This window comes from Numida meleagris, chromosome 2 (genome assembly GCF_002078875.1).
Source record: "Numida meleagris isolate 19003 breed g44 Domestic line chromosome 2, NumMel1.0, whole genome shotgun sequence".
Classification (NCBI taxonomy): Eukaryota; Metazoa; Chordata; class Aves; order Galliformes; family Numididae; genus Numida; species Numida meleagris.
The window spans coordinates 80567566-80576297 of NC_034410.1; positions in this window are offsets into that span (position 1 = coordinate 80567566).

Sequence of the window (8732 nt, forward strand, 5' to 3'; positions counted from 1 at the left end):
CTGTACTCTGAATTTGTCTGGGACCAAGGATATTTATTAAACATAAAAAGTCAGAAAGATTCATTTTATTTGACATTTTACTTCTTTGTTTTACCATCACTTAAACAAATCATTGTTTTAAAGCAAACATTTACCACTTGTTCATAAGATAAAATACTTATTTCCTGCTTCAGGTTATAAAATTTTTATGGTGTTAAGAAACTAACTTGTGCTAACTTTGAAAATACTAATTCTGACATCAGTGGCTGCCAGCATTGGTTTCAAAACCAACACAGTTTTCAACATTCAACTTCTAATTTGCAGTCACAGTTTGTTTCCATCAACAATTCCCTTACTCTAAGATCAGAATACTTTGATATTTATTTAATGCTAAATTAGCCTTGGTTCACACAATGTCTGTCTGTGTAATTGTTTAAAGTTACACCATCTTCATTGACAGCACTCAGCTGTATGTATTACTGAAATTCAAAATCTCATACTAGCTTACTTATTTCTAATTGGGAAAGAATCCAAATCAGTTGTAAAACCAGCATACTTGTAACAAAACTCAGTGGTGTTTGTCACCTGAAAAGGCATCTGTCTAAAACTGGCTTACCAAATGTGACACTCATGAGGAGCTTTTAGGAGTATATTAGACAATTTTCAGAAAGGTTATTGTACAAATCATTCTGTACTGCAGGACAGGACACACTGACTTTCTAAGTCTCTTTATCCTACTTGCTAGGCTTCAACAAAAGTTAACAATTTAGTCAAATAAGAAAGATAACTTGGACAATTTGGAGCATGTACTGTTGCCATGTCATGGCCATGTCAGTTTTTACAATCAATCGCAAATTATATAGGATTAAGGGAAAGAGTAGTGATTATTCTAATCCCTATTGTTATATTCTTTTATATCTGTTATAATTCTAGCATAAATTGTCAAAGAGATGATGATTATACATACTGCAAGTATTTTTAAAATCTATTTGGACACATACATGCACTATAGAGTATCAGAAGACAATGGATAATCTAAGCTGTTAAATGCATTTTGAAAGCTATATTTATACACCAGATAGGTGCTCAGTGATGTGTTAAAGAGCAGACATCTGGATCATTTTAGCATCTGTATGAACAAAAAACAGAAGTTGATTTCACAGTCATTTTTGACCTCTGAATAATTTCAATCTGACTGTGCAAGAACTCCATTCCAAGCAGACAATAGTATTATAACCATGTCAGTTACTGTCGGCCATCAATGTATGGCTGCTGAATAAGTGATTCAGTCCTTCCAGAACTGGTGTTTAGTTCTGGCATCTGTTTTTCTTGGCTTCTTTTTATGCTGACTCTGCCAGCTTAAATTACTTCTCTTTCCTCCTCTGACATTTTTCCTTTGCTTCTCAATTTTCCTTAGCTGGCAGCATGCTAACCTGCTTTTTGTGGTCACGTTTTTCAAATTCGGTGTAAAATCCATTCAGTAATTCCATTAAGGATGTTTCAAGTTTCAGCATATTGTTTAATGTTAGTTCCCCGCTGCCCTAGCTCCAGAAACATAGAGTAGTGAGAATAAATGTGGAGAGGTCTGAATTCACTGAAAGGATTGAAAAACTTGGGATAGCAGAGATTTTTCCTCGCAAGTGCAAATTTCTTAAATGTGGTTAACAAAAATGTTAAGGCACCAAAAAAGACATTCAAAGCCTGCAGTTTTAACAGCACTAGAAGGACTGCATAGGTATCAAAAAAACTTATTTTAAATGGTATTCATGTCTCTAAGGATGAAAATAGGTTTCCAGTAGGTTTTCATTGCCACTTCATCAGTTCCTACTCTTTTAATTGGAAGAAAGTGCCATTTCACCTGCCGGTATTGTGAGAACCTAAATAGGTATCAAACTCAGACCCACCAGGTACCTTAGAATCTACAGGAAGCACTGAATCTATCACACAGTAAAACAAGAGATAACACAACCCATAACACTGTGTGATACTGCTTAAAAGTACACAGAATCTAGCAACCTCTCATATGACTGATCCAGCTTCAGGCACAGTAGTTTAAGATGTAAATGCACAGATAAGGGCCAATATCAGGGACAAAATATAGGTTTACAAGATCTCCAGCTTTAACCTTAAGGGGCATTTTTCATGTTAATCTAGAACTCTAATTGGGTTGGCTGACAAAATAAACAAGCAAAAAATTCATGCTCAAATAGTGTATCCACTTAGGGTCATTAAAATGACTAAATTCCAGACACTGCATAGAACAACTCTAATTGTATGACAGCTGTATTCACTATTCCCTTTAGTAGTATCAAAAAAAATAAAAATAAAAAAAAAATTACATACAACGTGAACAGAAAGAAAAGAGAGTTCAAAATGATGACCTTGGAAATTGAAAACAGAAGAACAATAGTAACAATGACCATTATGATGAACATTTTCTAGACAGATGTACTTTCAGGTACAAATGTAATTAGAAGCCAGATTTTTGGATGGACTGAGGGACTGGATTCTGTAATAATGAGAGGATAGAACAGAAGTTCTTGGATAGATGTTTTATTACATTTCTGTGTAATAATAATTTCAATGCTGTTCAGATACTGATGTCATCACCTTTGGCAACAAAACAAGGACTTTTTGTAAAAGGAAATCTTAAGTTACTAAAGGAGGTATTCAAATTACGTATTTTATTGCTACCTATCTAGCATTAATTCAAGAAAGGTCCCAAAGCGATGCATTTAAGACTCTTGAAAAAAAGTGCTTAGTTTTCTGTGGGTCCTTTTAGCATATCCGGGCAAAAATTAAAGGAAATCTTGAGCTCTCAGATTCTTTTAAAGACCTCAGAAGATGATTCCCTCCTCATTTCAGTGAATGCCTGTTCCCTGGAATCTTCTTTTATTCATAGAAAGAAAAGTCAACAATTTCAAAATCACCATTGAAGTAAGAAATATATTTTTTCTGTCTTTATCCATAGCATTGATACAATTTCATTTCATCAGTCACTTGCTGCATTGATTTTTACAGGTCCCTTCTTCTAATTTATAGCAGATTACCAAATCATGAAGTGCAAGGCTATTGAGCCAGTTACATATTCTTCTACTGGGCTGCTCCACTACTTTTCCACATGTAAATGAAAGAGATTTTTTTTCAATGCTGCAATATTTTCTAATCCTAAGTTCCTTTCTCTTATTTAAATATGATCTTTGTTAGCTTACAAGCTTAATGACATTTGAAACTCCAAGTCATAATTCCCTTCCGGCTTTGAAAAAGAAATAACAAGCTTGATTTCAGGAATTCCATCAAAATACTGTAATGCAGCTTGCATATTCTGCACGTAGTAAAGATATGCTTTCTTGTCCTGTCTTTCCCCAAGTGCAATTAAGTTGCACTCCTAACGTAGCATCATTTCTTTGTGTATCTGTCTGTTGCACTTCATCTTTGAAAACTATGGCCATAAATTACAATATTTCATAGAAAATTTAATGATCATTATGACATACTTTTAGAGAGAAGTGGAACAGAAAAGGTTGGTAAGCAAGGATAATCAAGAAGGCACATAGGTCATTTGGCCTGACAGGCTTAAGAATTTTCTTCAGTCTGCCAAGACAGCATTTGAATACAATAAAGTTAATCCCTTACAGCATGTCTCAGCAACATTTCCCAGAGCTTTTATGCACCTTTTAATAGAAACATTAAGAAGCATGCCATTATTTCTTACTCTCTGAATGAGTTATTCATAGGCTGTTACTGATTGTGAGCAATACTAGTAATAATTTAAATGCTACCAAGATATTTGTCTTATTTTCTAGCACCACCAATTCTTATTTTTGCTACTGGATATCACATTATAGAAAATGAAACAGGTAAAAATAATATGCAGAGAATTCTCTTTGAGAACAATTCAGAAGAGTATTCCTAAAAGAAATAACTTTGAATTCAGGCATGAATTGTTATCTTCAAATGTTTCTTTTCCACCTTACCTATATTTCCACTAAACTATGTACTGAAATAAAATTATCCTTTATTGGACAATATATTGATAAGATAGGGAGGTGGATCATCATTCTTCTGCTGTTTCAGCGTTGTGATTTCTTTATTTTGATATCTGTAACTCCATCAGAAGTGTTATTTTCCAAATAACAAGATTTATTAATAGCAAGACTGTGGTGAAACTGGTAGTTTCCCCTCAACTAAAGTTCATAGACTAGTATGAATATTCTGATGACTTTGAAAGTTATGTAACAAACATAGTTACATTTAAAAAGCAGCAGATTAACATAGGGAAAATTTGTTCTGCCAATTATTTTCAACTGCAATTGAGCAAAGTGCTCCTTCAAAGCAAAGTCATTTCTCATAAAGTCATCAACTTTTACATGTGACAGCAGTGGGTGAAATTATTTTTACCTCTAAAATATATAATACACGTTATTCTACATTATGACCAGGATATTGTATTTTTTTTTTTTAATCAAGATAAGTTTGTCAAACTGACTTTATGGCTCGTGATTCCCAAGTCCATTCTTCAAGATATAAGCAGGAGTAAATTTTAATCCAATCAAACAGTAGGAAATGACAAAGCTGAGGGTTTCATTTAAAGTTTAGAGTGAGAATGTCACCTTCAGTACTCAGAATGTTTTCAAGTTCTGATTTGCTTCAATTACTTGTGTCTTTTTGCCACAATGCAAAGTTGCAACATCTAGGTGATTGGTTAACAACATAACTGTAAGCAATGCCTATTCTAATTTGATGCCATAGTTTGGATTTTGTGAGCACTCTATATTTTGATAATATTGACTTTATATGTTGTCATTAACTCGCACAATATATGAGCCTATCTATGACTATGCATTAAAAAGCAGAGACTACATGGAAATTCTGCTGGATTACAGGCATTTCTAATCTTCCACATTTCTTGCAGCTTCTTCTTTTTAATGATGGAATATGCAGCTTCTTTGTCATGATACAAACACTACAATTTCATTTTTCATGTTGCAGCAATCATATTGGTTTTTTTATGCCACATGTCCTAGATCTTAGGAGTTCTCTATATTTTATAAGTTCTTCCACTAGCTCTGTACTCTGATCTTCCCTTTTTCTAGCTGACATTCTTTTCTCTCAGTTGTGGTGCGCTGAAAGATAAAACTGTTTTGCTCCCTTGAATTTATATTTTTTAACTTGATTTGTTGGTATTTTTCTGCTAAATATGAATGATTACAGTCAAGCACAGGAAGCATGTTATTTATTTTTTCCCTAATGTTCTTAAAGTTCAAAAAGTCTTACTCTAGTAACTGTCTGGTATGCTCTTTCCATATTTTAAATCAGTAGGCTCTTAAAGCAAAAAGTTCACTGTGTACTCGTGAACGCATCCTGCCCCTCTCCTGAAAATGTGAATATATTTCTATGCTATTTTTTGAAAAAGGAAACAACATAAACCATTGATAAAGAATAATACTTATCTAGGTGAATCAACTGCCTACAGATATTGTGTACCCATAGATAGGTTGCTCTGACAGTAATGCGTCCTATTTATTTCCATGGAAACAGCTACAAAGATCACAATAACACAGATTGATAGAGTTCCACTTATGTTCTTACTGCGCAGTTTAGGAGAATGTCTTTTAAAGTCCTCTGGGCATCCTTTTCTTGTATTTAGCTGAAATCTGAATACTCTTCTAGAAACATGTATTTTTTATCACAGCTCAAGAATAGATAAAAATAGCTTATTCTACTCCTCAGGTTTATTAGGTACATGCATACATTAATGTATAAGATAGCCGTTAATATTTCCTTCTCTTCATTGTTTTTCCAGATTCTAGCAATTTATGCTTTTGAGAGGGAATTTTCTTTTGACTTTTTTTTTTTTTAAATACTCAATTTCCCCTGAACAAAAGTGTTCTGTCTTTACCAAGAGACTTCTGTGACCTTGGTCAAATTATTTCAGGGCTAAGTCTCCACTTTCTTTTTAGACTCTTGCTGATCTTCTTAGCCTGCAGCCTTATGGGACAAGGTTTAGCTGTACATTTCTGGAGTACCCAGCAAAATAAAATCCTATTCTCAGCTGCAGTGTCAATACATCTGTAAAACAAATAATGGAAAGAACAAAACACAACCACTCATATAGATCTTTCTAAAGGCTATAAAACTGGGCAGTCTTTTGCTTCCCCTAATCTTCAGTGGCATTTCATTCCTTACAACAAGCTACTTAGGTTGCTTCAAAAGTAATGCCTCCTATTGATTTCCAAGGAAATTACAGGAGATACAAAGAGCACAAAAACACTATTTGATAGAGCAAATTCCCAGTTACAAAAAAATGTTTTTCAACATAGTTACCACTGCTAACTATGCATTTTTATCAGCCATGAACAAGACCCTGCATGCTACTCTCATAAAAACCTCTATGAGTGGAAGTGAACCACTGTTGTTGTCACTGCTGCTGAAATGCACCACCCACTGCCACAGTGTGCTCACATTCACTGTTTGGTCTCCATAAAAATTCAGGAAGTGCCAATGAATGTCAATGGGTGCAATTTTTTCCAAAGGATGGAATTCAATGACATACATTTTCTTCATCTGTTCTTCTATATCAAATGCCATTCTGAAAGACTGCCCCTCTGCTGACATCTGCCTCACCACAACAAAATGTAATAGAAGATTGGTGGGAACGTTCAACCCCCATTGCCATACCACCAACGTCTGCCTCTGACGTCGCTGGCCAACATAATAAAATAGGAGGCATTATTTTCAGAGCAGCCCTTGTACTAACAGGAATACTGAATGGCATTTATTGTGATAATTTAGTCTGATCTAAATGTAGAAAGCTTCCCCAAATTATTTTTTACTTAAATTAATTTAAATTAATATGTGCAATTTTTGAAGGAGAAAAAAAAACCTCTAAGCTAGTGACCTTATCTTCTGATAAATTCCTCTAACATTTAGGGAAGCTGCACTCCCCAGTCTAAAACCTCTTGCATCTTATTTCCAGGGTACATACTACTTCTAAATTCTTTTTTTTAAGCTTTGGGTCTCCATGCACATGATCTCATTTTTGAGGACATAACTGGAAAAAAAAGATAAGGAAGTTTTTATCATCTAGGAAATTAATAATTAATAAATATATTAAATAAAACAGTTCCCAATTATATTAGCAAAGTAATGTATTCAAAATAGAAAATATACAAATATCATCTTTCATACACTCTGAGATAACTGCTAAGTGCTAGCTTCATTTTTTATTGGTGCAAACAGCTTTATACAAAGCTTAACTCAAAATATACTCCATTTACAGATCTAAAAGTGTGAGAGATACGAATTACTGGCATAATCTGTAGGAAAAAGTGTTGCTTTTTTTTTCTTTAGTGAACACAGATGACAACTCCTCTGCAAGAAGATGTTTTCAGTGTATCTGTATGCAAGTGGAAGAAAAAAAAATTATCAGGACTAGTCAGTGTGGACTCACCAAGGGGAAATCATGTTCAACCAACCTGGTAGCCTTCTGTGATGTCATCACCAGCTGTGTAGATGAGGGAAGAACAGTGGATGTTGTGTACTGTGATGTCAGCAAGGCTTTTGGCACCGTCTCCTGTAACATCTTTGTAGGTAAGCTTAGGAAGTGTGGAGTAGATGAGTTGGCAGTGAGACGGTCTGAGAACTGTTTGACTAGCAGAGCTCAAAGGGTTGTGATCAATGGCACAGAGTCTAGTTGGAGGCCTGTAACTACCGGTATTCCCCAGGGGTCTGTACTGTGGCCAATCATGTTTAACATCTTCATCAATAACCTAGATGAAGGGATAGAGTCCACTCTCAGTTAGTGATGACGTGAAGCTGAGAGGAGGGGCTAACTCATTAGGAGATTGTGCTGTCATTCAACAAGACCTGGACAGATTGAAGACTTGGGTGGAGAGGAACTTGATGAGGTTCAACAAGGGCAAGAGTCCTGCACCCAGGGAGGAACAATTATATGTGTCAATAGAGCTTAGGAGCTGGCCTGCTGGAAGGGAGCTCTGCGGAGAAGGACCTGGGTGTCCTGGTGGACAACAGGTTGTCCATGAATCAGCACTGTGCCCTTGTGGCCAAGAAGGGCAGCGGGATCCTGGGGTGTATTAAAAAGAGTGTGGCCAGCAGGTCAGGGGTGCTGATCCTCCCCCTCTACTCTGCCCTGGTGACGCCTCACCTGGAGTACTGTGTCCCATTCGTTGCTCCTGGATTCAAAAAAGACAGGGAACTTTTAGAGAGAGTTCAGCAGAGGGCCACAAAGATTATAAAGGGCCTGAAGCATCTCCTTTATGAGGAAAGGCTGAGAGTGTTGGGAATCTTGAGTCTGGAAAAGGCTGAGAGGGAATCTCATATCTCTTCACAAAAAATCTAAAATGCGGGAGTCTAGTTGATGGGAATGGTCTCTTTTTGGTGCCATATAGCAACAGAACAAGGGGCAACAGGCAGAAACTGGAATACAGGAAGTTCCAAATGAACATGAGGAAGAACTTGAGGGTGCCACTGCACCAGAGGCTTCCAAAGGAGGTTGTGAAGTCTCTCTCTCTGCCGATATTCAAAACCAGCATAGACACTTTCTTGTGTAACCTACTCTAAGGAACCTGCTTTAGTAGGGGATTTGGATCCCTTCCAACATTGTGATTAATCTGTGATTCTGTATTTTGCAATTCCAGGTGAGTTGACAGCAAACCACTGTATTTGTGAGCTAACAGATATCTGTCTACATATATGTCCATGGTACTAAACATCTCTTAAATTCCTGTCTA